Here is a 12,624-nt window from a genome sequence, read left to right as displayed (position 1 = left end):
TAGCTTCTGATTCACTGATAGTGGCAAAGCAGTTAAATGTATTTCTAATGTTCTTCATATTACAAAATGGCAAAGCAGTCAGCTGCTGATTCACTGATAGTGGAAAAGCAGTTTAATGCATTTCTAAGACGGTACATTCTCTGCCCACAGCAACGTGGAAACTTAAACCAGCGGTTTATTTGTCATTATCGTAGCAGAAATCTAGAGTAATGCCTGAAATTAGCTTAAGTGTGATGAATTAGGAGAGAGAGAGAGAGAGAGAGAGAGAGAGAGAGAGAGGAGAATATGCGTTAGGCGGAGACATATTATTTGCTTTTAATATTGTGTCAATTAGAAGTCGCTTATCCTTTGTGTTGAATACTAGAATTTTTTATAGTTTGGTTGATTACTGTAATTTGGTAATTGAAAAGTTAATATTTAGTATAACCAATTTTGTTTTTGACAAGGAGGTTCTGTGATGGGCGTGGTTAAAAGAGAGAGAGAGAGAGAGAGAGAGAGAGAGAGAGAGAGAGAGAGAGAGAGAGAGAGAGAGAGAGAGAGAGAGAGAGAGGACGTGAATGAAGAGGAATGAGCAGTGAGTGAAGGGAATGACTCATGAATGCAGCAGGCCCAATGAATGAAAGCCTTTGGCTACAAAACAGTCGCCTCTCGCTTTTACTCTTTCTTTTATTGTATTTCACGCATCAATAAAACACCAACGTTAAAAGCGTGGACGCTTTTTTTCTTTCTTCCAATATTTGCAAACGTTGAAAGAGAAACTTCAACAGATTAACGAGCACAGAAGTTAAACGCCATCGCACGGTTTAAGTGCCGATCGAAAAAGAATTTCAATTCAACACTGCATGGCTGGACGATAATTACAGAAGTAGTGAGGTTTTCTTTTTTTTTTCCAAGGCTCTTTTTAATTGCTACGTTGCAAGATAGCAAGAAAAATAGAGCAGGTTCGTTTTTACTCTGTGCTGAGAAGTATATGCCCCAGTTGCATGCAATCTTTGCTTGAAAACAGGCTTTGATAATCCGCTGGAGCGTTTGGGTGCAAGTACAGAAGTCTTGCACCAACGTTTAAAGAATACAGTAATTGTTCGTTTTTATTTTGCGCGAAGATATATTCCTGACTAACACGCAGCCTTTGCGTGAATCCACTCATTGATCATCCACTGACGTGTTCAGCTATAAAAGAAAACCAGTAAAAATTGGGCCGAAGTTTCTTCGGGGCAATCGAGTTTTCTGTACATCGTATAATCAAGGTCACCGAAGATAGATCTATCTTTGGGTGGTCTCGGTGCAATGCTGTATGAGCCGCGGTCCACGAAACTTTAACCACGGCCCGGTGGTGGCCTGGCCTATATCCTTGCCAGAAGCGTGATTATGGCTAACTTTAATCTTGAATAAAATAAGAAATACCGAGGCTAGAGGGCTGCAATTTGGCATGTTTGATGATCGGAGGATGGATGATCAACATACCAATTTGCAGCCCTCTAGCCTCAGCAGTTTTTAAGATCTGAGGGCGGAGAGAAAAAGTGCGGACGGCCGGACAAAACCGTCTCAGTAGTTTTCTTTTACAGAAAACTAAAAATGCCTCAGCACGATTTCATAAGATAATGAAATATTATTATTATTATTATTATTATTATTATTATTATTATTATTATTATTATTATTATTCACCAACACCAAGCATTACCTATGAGACTTTTTTTTTCCTGAGAAATAACCAGTCTACAGCCAGTTCAGTATTCCTACCCTAATTTCTTGACGAGAAGTCTTCCACATCGTCAGCTGTTGTATAAACCCACAAAAGTGGCTTTATTGACATTTGCTGGGGCCATTCACCCGAGTCTTCAAGGTAGTCTTGTACTTCTTTAGTGTCAAGGTCACTGGAGCAGTTCTACAGGCCCAGTCGGTCCAGAAATCCCGAAATTCACAATGTTTTAGTTTTCTGTAAAAGAAAACTATTGTGCCCGCTTTGTCTGCCCGTCCGCACTTTATTCTGTCCGCCTTCAGATCTTAGAAACTATTGAGGCTAGAGGGATGCAAATTGGTCTGTTAATCATACACCCTTCAATCATCAAACATACCAAATTGCAGCCCTGTAGCCTCAGTAGTTTTTATTTTATTTAAGGTTAAAGTTAGCCTTAAACGTGCTTCTGGCAACTATATAGGATATGCCACCACCGGGCGGTGGTTAAAGTTTCATGGGCCGCGGCTCATCCAGCGTTATACCGAAACCACCGAAAGATAGATCTATTTTCGGTGGCCTTGATTATACGCTGTACAGAGAATTCGACTGCGCCGATGAAACTTTGGCACATCTTTAACTGCTTTTTTTTTTGTCTTTATGTTTCACATTTTCTCCACATGGCCAGATTCCCTTGAAAGACGTTGAACCATCTCACTGGAGATTGCTTTGCTGAATTTTTTTTTTTTTTTTTTTTTTTACTTTCCTTGAATTCTCATTCTTATCGGAGATTGTTTTGGTTAAATTTTTATTGATATATTCATTAAATTCTCGACAATATTTGCTTAATATTGGTCAGTTTCCGCTTTCTTCTCGAAAATGTGATAACTGATCTCTTCAACAACTGATCTCTTTTTTCTGTATTTCTTATTATCTTCTATAAACTTCTTTCAAATGGACACCATATTCTTCGGAAGTTTGAATTCAAGTCAGTGGTCCCTTTGATGGGCTTGTTCCAGATGAATAGGGGTTCGCCTTCTGAATAATAATAATAATAATAATAATAATAATAATAATAATAATAATAATAATAATAATAATAATAATAATATTGATTGAAACACCCTTCAGTTCCACGAAGGGCAGTTTTCAGTAAAGTCTTTTAATACTTCACCTTTTTCACTGAATATACACAAGATTTAATAACTTCTTATCAGTCATTCATTTACGTATATATTGTCATCTTGCTTGCTTGCCTTAGGCCTCATGACCGTACTCTGTCTAATATAATATTTCATATTTCCCATTCGACAAACAAATCTCAACTCCCTCCTAAGTCACAGTAACTTCTCTTCTCCTTCACCAGTCAACGTAGCATCACTAATTCATTCAACATTCTTTTCATACTCACTTAACTTCTAATCTTATAACTGTAGCGTTTTAATGAAGGCTAAATATTCTCTAGAAGAAGATTTTCCTTCATCATAAGAATGTTTTTAATGGTTTCAGCAAACTACCCTCCGAACTTACATGTGTCTTAGTAATTCATGAAGTAGCCTAGTATCTGTCCTCATTATGGCCAGAGAGAGAGAGAGAGAGAGAGAGAGAGAGAGAGAGAGAGAGAGAGAGAGAGAGAGAGAGAGAGAGAGGGAGGTGGGGTGAATAGAATGTCAAAGTATCAGTTTCTTTTAGAAACTTTTTATTAGAAAATTTTCTAGAGCTTCCTTTTATATTATCTATCTATCTATCTATCTATCTATCTATCTATCTATCCATCCCAACCTCACACTTACATTCCTCTACCATTATCATCACGGTTGTTATTATTTTGCAAAGTATAACAAAAATATTATTTGATCCAGAATCTAAAATATCAGGAAATTTTTTTGTTCACTTTTGATATCCTTCCCAAATGTTCTCGATATCCTTTTTTTTGGGGAGGGAGGGAGGGAGGTATCTTTCCTTCATATTATTAGGTCCTCGGGAGGGGGAGGAGAGGAGGTGGGAAGGGGGGAGATCCTGTAAAGGTAGTTAGAGGGGGTGGGGGTTGGAGATCGTAGGTGGAAGGGAGGGGGAAGGGGGTAGATCTCTCAAGGCCGGAAATAGGTGGGCCCAAGTCTTCTCTGGGTTGATAGAAGACCTTCTTCTTCTTCTTCTTCTTCTTCTTCTTCTTCTTCTTCTCCATCTTCTTCTTCTTCTTCTTCTTCTTCTTCTTCTTCTTCCATATTTTTTTCGTTGGCTAAGGACAGGTTCATCCTCTCCTTTCGTTCCTACGTCCTATTTATTTAAGGTTAAAGTTAGCCATATTAGTACGCCTGGCACCGCTATAGGTACCAACAACACAGGCCACGAGGCTGAAAGTTTCATGGGCCGCGGCTCATACAGCCTTATACCGAGACCACCGAAAGATGGATCTATTTTCGGTGGCCTTGATTATACGCAGTAGCGTCTGTACAGAAAACTCGATTGCGCCGAAGAAACTTCGGCGCATTTTTACTTGTTTTATTTTCTTTTAAGTTTTTCTCGTTGGTATCTTTTCGTCTGTTGGAAGAAATTTAGTCTTCTGGGCATTTTTTTTTTTTAGATCGACGAATAATCAATTGTTAATCCTTTAGTTAAAGTTAAAGCACTCCTGGGCCCTGTAGGCTCATAGGGCAGGCGCTGATCCCTTGTTTCTAACCCTTTACGAGGGTAATTTAGCTTACAACCTGCACCGGAAAAAGTTCCTATTGATTTTGGTAAATAAATAATCTACTGTGCTTTAAAAATTGAGAGGTGAGCAGTATCCAACCCAATACCTCAATGCTTCAGGATAGATTAAGACGAAATTCTCACATACACATAAAATATTTACGTAGCTTCGTATCAGTTGATTGCACTAAGGCCAGAGGAGATCTCTGATGTATAACCGAAATGTAAAAATTGTAAAATGCATAATTTTTACATTTTATGCACCCATTCACGCCCTAGTACCTCAGTACTTCGTGGATATATCAGACGAAATTTTCAAACATTGACATAAAATATTCAATAAGCTTTTGCGAATTTATTGCACCAGAACGAGAAATCTCTGATGTATAACCAATATGCAAAAAAAATGTATAATTTTAGTTTTCTGTAAAATAAAACTATTGTGCCGGCTTTGTCTGTCCGTCCGCACTTTATTCTGTCCGCGCTTTTTTCTGTCCGCACTTTTTCTGTCCGCCCTCAGATCTTAAAAACTTGATGATTGGAGTGTGGATGATCAACATGCCAATTTGCAGCCCTCTAGCCTCAGTGGTTTTCAAGATCTAAGGACGGACAGAAAAAGTGCGGACGGACAGACAAAACTCACATCTCAATAGTTTTCTTTTACAGAAAACCAAAAGCTTCCTAAGAGTAAAACAGTTGTTTAAAGAAACCAGAATAATTGTGACGCCAACTATTGTGAAGAATCGTTGGAAGTATCATGGCATTCCCGTCGGTAGACGACAGTGAGAGAGAGAGAAAGAGAGAGAGAGAGACAGAGAGAGAGAGAGAGAGAGAGAGAGAGAGAGAGAGAGAGAGACGAAAGAAACCATTAAGGAGAGAAAGATAAACAGATAGAGAGCCAGACAGAGAAAGAAAGAAAGAGAGAGAGAGAGAGCGCTTGCGAAAGAAACCAGTGAGGAGAGAGAGAGAGAGAGAGAGAGAGAGAGAGAGAGAGAGAGAGAGAGAGAGAGATGGCTGGCGAGGAGGGAGACAAACAGGATGTGAGGATTATCATAGAAAGGCTGATTATAGATGTTTTCCACAACGGCTGAGTCTCTCAGTCCGAAAAGTAGAAGAAGAAGAAGAAGAAGAACTTCTCTGTAGGCGGTATTTTTGTTGGCTGACGTCGGGATTCTGACGATAGATCTCCTTTCATTTTTTGTTTGTGACTTTGATAAATAAGGAGGTATTGTTGTCATTAGCGAGGGGGGTGGAGGGTTTCTTGGGTGTATGTGTGTGTGTAATACTGTATATATATATATATATATATATATATATATATATATATATATATATATGTGTGTGTGTGTGTGTGTGTGTGTGTGTGTGTGTGTATAGCGTGATGATGTGTTCGTAAAATAAGAAAAGAGCTTCTGGAAATGACTTCAAAATCACCACTGTAAAACCAAATAGAGATAAAAAATATAATAATAAATAATTATAATTATTATTATTATTATTATATTATTATACATATTATTATTATTATTATTATTATTATTGAGTAATAAAAATCCACAATTATAGAGTAAATATATTACTATGTAAAAAGGACCATACTTTATAATTGTGGATTTTTATTACTCAGATTGTTTTTCACGAAATTGTGAATTCATTATTATTATTATTAATATTTATTATTATTATTATTATTATTATTATTATTATTATTATTATTACACTCACCATCTCTATCGCCATCAAGACTTCACAAACCATTTTATTGAAACCTGAACAGGTCAGTCCATTTGCATGAAGCAATCCGGCAGGAAGCAATAACAGACTTATGGACACAAGGAAAATTTCATCCCGAATCTGTAATGGCGGACCATCAAAGGCGTAATGGCCGACAGAACTTGTTTTTTTTCTCTCTCTCTCTCCCGTTTTGAAGAAGGGGATATATTGCACTAGGACGAGTGGGGAAGGCTCGGTCATTACTCAAATATGATGATGATTCTCTCTCTCTCTCTCTCTCTCTCTCTCTCTCTCTCTCTCTCTCTCTCTCTTCTCTCTCTTTCCTCTCTCTCTTTCTCTCTCTCTCTCTCTCTCTCTCTCTCTCTCGCTAAAAAGTACAGTGGGTTCTCAGTCGTGTAAAGCGTTTTATTATATCGTATGTTTATCTGTAAGCTGACACAAAGAAAGTCATAAATGAGTATATACATACGTGTGTATATATATATATATATATATATATATATATATATATATATATATATATATATATATATATATGTATACACACACACACAATAATACACACACACACATATATATATATATATATATATATATATATATATATATATATATATATATATATATATATATGCATACATACATGCGTATTAATTCAAACTGCTGAAATGTTTATATGCATTTCCAATCTTTTCCCCAAATACTTCCGAACAATATATCATGGTAAGCTCTCGAAAATAATGTAAAAAACTACGTACAACAGATATCATTAAGCCATAGCCTCTTTAGGACAGGAATACTTAAAAGATGGTCTAACATTATGAACATGAAATATAAATCATTTAAATTCAATGAAAGCTAAAGTAAAGTAAAAAAATATAGGCAATGTTAAATGAACGTAATTATTAGCTAAAACCGTTTTGTAAAGACGTATTGGATTGGCTGAAGCGATTCGTGTATTTGATGAAGTATTAACTAGATTTGCAATTAAATGATCAATGTTGAAAGTTGACAGAAGTTGCTTAGTTTGTGAAGGCAGGAATTTCCGAGTGATTCAGGTATTAGATGCTGAGTTTAAGTTGTATCACTTTTAGCTCCGTCCGCACTTTATCCTGTCCGCACTTTTTCTGTCCGCCCTCAGATCTTAAAAACTATTGAGGCTAGAGGGCTGCAAATTGGTACGTTGATCATCCACTCTGCAATCAACATTTAAGGTTAAAGTTAACCATACCCGTGCTTTTGGGCAACGATGTAGGATAGACCACCACTGGGCCGTAGTTAAGGATTCATGGGCCGTGGCTCATACAGCATTATACCGAGACCACCGAAAGATAGATCTATTTTCGGTGACCTTGATTATACGCCGTAGCAGCTGTACAAAAAAAAAACTCGATTGCGCCGAAGAAACTTCGGCGCATTTTTTACTTGTTTTTCTTGGAACACAATGACCCAAATTTGTACCTACGTACGTTTGTTCACGTTCGTCCAGTTCACTTTCAAATGTTTGGGGGAATGCAATCATTACAGAGATACGGGAGGGTTCGTGAGATATCACCGACGACCACAATAGAATACGCTGAAGCCATGAAATATTCTTAATCATCCCAGTTCGATGAATGGTTTGGCTATTCATTCCCAATCTGTTAACATGGGATGAAAGTTTTAGGATTCCTTGAAGGGATGTCACGGAATGTATGTCTGTATTTGTATGTATGTGTATATATATGTGTGTATATATGTATGTATATATACATAAAATGAGTAGGTGTATATATATATATACACACACACACACATATATATATATATATATATATATATATATATATATATATATATATTATATATATTATATATATATATATATATATATATTTATATATATATAGTATATATACAATATGTATGTGTATATATATATATATATATATATATATATATATATATATATATGTGTGTGTGTATATTTTATATATACATATATATAATATAAATATTTATATATATATATATATATATATGTATATATATATATATATATATATATATATGTTAGAAATAATCAACACGCAATCACGTGTGGAACAGAAATCAATTTCTGAGCTCACATCGGGGATCGAACCCAGGTCTTTCAATTGAAAGGCAAGGGCGCTGCCCACTAGGCCATACAAGTCATGCGTATGTGTGTGTGTGTGTGTGTGTGTGTAACGATATGTCTTGGTTTTTGTGTGTTTATATGTGTAACGATAGCTGTTGTTGTCCTAAATTGCCCGAGATCTTTTAATTTTGGATTTTATTTTTTCTTAAATTTTACTCTTTCTCAGTTCATTATACTTTTCGCATCATCTCTCCTTTACGGAGAAACCCTAAACTTGCTCTCGATAAGTATTCTCGAGTTTTAACATCAGTATTTCAAGGTTTTCTGTTTAAACAGAAAGCCCCAAAGGTCCACTTGTGTCAACATAACCTTATTTACATACCATATTAATGTTGGTAAATTTAATAAAACTACAAAAAAATATATTATTTCGAAAATCTACCCAAATACTCTTAATCCCAGTCTATATATCATCAACTACTACAGAATCATCCACTTGCCTCATTTTTTCTTAAACAGGACAGGGTAGCCACATATCTTCAGTTCTCATAAACTCCTACAAAATCATCCACATTCCTCATTCTTCAAGACGAGAGAGAACGTACTTAACTCATTCTCACCTCTGAGAAGAATTTGTGAGTAGGCTGTCCTTTTTTTCTTGGGTCTCGAGAAAAGAAGGAGGTCCTTGGATTAATCTGGTTGAATGCAGTCATTGGTCAGCTTCTCCTGGGCGTACTGTATCAGTTTGTAGTCACCCAGGGGGAGTAATGAAATGTGGAGTGCCAAAACCGTAGAGTTTTGTAAAAATTTTATAATATTACTATGTATTGATACGTCATAGCATTATGTATGCACTTCTTTTAGCTCTCTATAAATTTTATGATTTCTCAACTTTCCTTTATGGCAGCAGATACTTTGATAAGCTCTCTCTCTCTCTCTCTCTCTCCACTCAATCACACCAGAGATATACATAGGTAGAGTCTTCTAATACAACAAATGCTTTTATAATCTCTCCCTCTCTCTCTCTCTCTCTCTCTCTCTCTCTCTCTCTCTCTCTCTCTCTCTGATAATTTCCATGGAATTTTAAAGCCATAATATATTTATGAGTGAATTTCTTTGCTACCAGTATGAAATCTTTTTTGAATCTCTCTCTCTCTCTCTCTCTCTCTCTCTCTCTCTCTCTCTCTCTCTCTGTCAAGTCATCCCACCAGAGAAAGAGAGAGACAGACAGACACACGCGTATTTTTATCCTGACAGGCACACCTATAAAAAGGAATTTGGCAAACCACACCGTCTTATCTCATCGAATAATCCTAAAGTTTCGGGAAAAAAATAAAAAATATTTAAAAAACTCGGCAAATACCTGAAATAGCCTGTCATTTAAGAAGGGGTTCGTTGTGTGTTTTTTTTTTTTTTTTTACCGAGAGGTTGACCTTTTTCTCTCGAAGCTAAGTATAGATTTTTATCTTTGTAAAGCTTCCTCTGAAATCGATCCTGGCAGGATTCTCGTATGTTTAAGACAGGTGGCCTTCAGGTGCCGATTTTTTTTTTTTTTTTTTTTTGGCAGTTCTGTTCCGTCGTCGTAATTGTGACTTTTTTTTTTTTTCAATTCTGTCGTCGGAATTGTGGTTTAGCGATTTTTTGAGGGGGCAATTCTGTCGTCGGAATTGTGGCGATTTTTTTTTTTTAATTCTGTCGTCGGAATTGTGGTTAGCGATTATTTTTTCTTTTTACAATTCTGTCGTCGGAATTGTGGTCAGCGATTTTTTTTTTGTAATTCTGTCGTCGTAATTGTGGTGAGCGATTTTTTTTTTTTTTTTTTTCTTGCAATTCTGTCGTAATTGTGGTTAGCGATTTTTTTTTTTTTTTGCAATTCTGTCAGCGGAATTATGGTTAGCGGTTTTTTTTCCAATTCTATCGTCGGAATTGTGGTTAGCGATTTTTTTATTTTTTTTATTCTCTCGTCGGAATTGTGGTTAGCGCGATTCGCATTTGCCTTGTGAGGTAATCGTTTTTATTGGTCGGTAGTTGTTAAATCTGACAGCGCGCTCTCTCTCTCTCTCTCTCTCTCTCTCTCTCTCTCTCTCTCTCTCTCTCTCTCTCTCTCTCTCGTATTCCATCCATTTACGGAACTTAATGCTGTAGCATTTTCAGAAATTCAAATGTTAAATTCCTTATCTCTCTCTCTCTCTCTCTCTCTCTCTCTCTCTCTCTCTCTCTCTCTCTCTCTCTCTCTCCATTCTATCCGTTTAAGGAACCTCAGCAGTGTAATCTTTCAGAATTCAAATGTTAAATTTCTTATCTCTCTCTCTCTCTCTCTCTCTCTCTCTCTCTCTCTAATCTCAAATGTTAAATTCCATATCCATTATTTATTCGTCCAATTCTATATCTACTCGCTTTTCTGCTCAGACCACCTTTGTGCAACATCGAAGACAGTATGGGTCTTCTGATACCGCCTATTCACCATTTTATATACAAATATAATATTCATAAAGGTGCTTTTAATATCCTATGGTGACATTCAGGAAATAGATTTTCAATAGCCCCAGACGAGAGGTACCGCGTGAAATAAATATGATGTTTCTTAAGATAAACTGTAGTGGGGTTTTTTTTTCTCTCTCGTGTGCCAGAATAGTTCTACGTAGAGGTTCTGAGTTTGTGTTCTCGATGTGTATCGAATTTTGTATTTTTTTTATGGTACAGTAGCAAATAGATTTGTAGCTGCGTCTTGGGTTTAGTAGATGGTATTCAAACACCTTGGTATTCGTCTGTACTCCTTATTTCCGTTTTCTTGATAAAGTGTCACCTCAACTTAAGAGACAATTTGGGTGTCTTTCCTTCTGATAACTAACAAACGTCATTTCTGTAACAAAGGCCCAACGTTATCATCTGTACTTGAATATCTCCCTCTGATAACTAACAAAAGTCATTTCTGTAACAAAGACCCAACGTTATCATCTGTACTTGAATATTTCCTTCTGATAACTAACAAAAGTCATTTCTGTAACAAAGACCAAACGTTATAATCTGTACTTGAATATTTCCTTCTGATAACTAACAAAAGTCATCTCTGTAACAAAGGCCCAACGTTATAATCTGTACTTGAATATCTCCCTCTGATAACTAACAGTTCCACAGTTTCTAACCTAAACTAACCTGTACTGAACGGCCCTAAAATGGAAGACTGCAGTGTCTGCAAAAATACAAAACTGAGAAAAATGGTAGATACTGTAGTTTTCCCTTGCCTTACTACTGATTTTGCAGGTACTGCAAATGTGACCCCCTAAATATTCGTGAAAGCATTGAAGAATCATTGTGAAGCTGCAGTAATCAGTATATTGTGTTTCACGGCCCAATGGGTGGCATATCCTCGGATTTCGAAAAATTTTGCAGATACTGTGTTTTCCATTTAGGCAGTGAACACTCAAGATTCAATTTAGGAGATCTGTTTGAAAATGTATGACCTATGAAATGGTAGCCAAGCAAAAAATGAAGTTAATAATGTCTATGATAATTACCGAAGTCCGTTACACTGAAGTGTTTCTGTATTTCTCTATTGAATAGAAAACTAGCACGTTCTTTGAAGATGAGGTTAAAATGGGAACCTTTTCCTAAGAGTGAATATTGATTTATGACTTAATATACACTAAAAATCCTTAGATTTAAGGATTTTCAGCGTATTTTTACTTGCCTTTAGCAATATATCGATTCACACTCAAGTAAATTGTCCTATTTTGTTCTCATTATCTGGAAATTGCTACTATGATAAACATTGAGTTCACTAGGAAGATCTTCAAATGTCTTGATATTCGTATCTTCTTCTTCATATTCTCGTATATTCTGCGACCATGCTACAACGCTTCTCTAGCAGATAGCAAGTTGCTTAAGATACTTACTAATTATACAAACGTGTGGTCGGATTTAAGACACGTTCGTAAGCATTCTTCTTCTTTCCCCAAATCATTTCTATTAGGAGAATCAGGACGACAGATAGCTGTTTGATAAAGCAAAGGTTTTTGCCAAACTTCAGTTAGACTTGTAAACGTTCTCCTTATTTTCCTGATTTCTTTTCTATTGGGAGAACCAGGCCGACAGGAAACTGTATGATAAAGCAAACATTTTGTCAGATTACTTAGGTTAGACTTGTCAACATTGTTCCTTCTATCCCAGACGTCTTAATCTATTGGAAGAACGAAGGACGACAGATAACTGCTTGATAAAGCTAAAAGTCTTGGCTTAACGATCTTCGCTATACTAATGAGCTTACGGGCGAGAGATAAGGTCACGCTATTGATCCATTGACCCGAGAAATGATGCTGGTGTCTTTAAAAGCCTGCCTGGCCTGGCCTAGCATCTCTCTCTCTCTCTCTCTCTCTGTGTCATGTCCGTTTAAAGGAATCTCACTACTGTAAGTTTTAGGAAA

The sequence above is a fragment of the Macrobrachium rosenbergii genome, chromosome 9 (assembly GCF_040412425.1).
Source record: "Macrobrachium rosenbergii isolate ZJJX-2024 chromosome 9, ASM4041242v1, whole genome shotgun sequence".
Taxonomy (NCBI): domain Eukaryota; kingdom Metazoa; phylum Arthropoda; class Malacostraca; order Decapoda; family Palaemonidae; genus Macrobrachium; species Macrobrachium rosenbergii.
The sequence above is the reverse complement of the archived record's forward strand: the minus strand, read 5'-3'. Positions refer to the sequence as shown.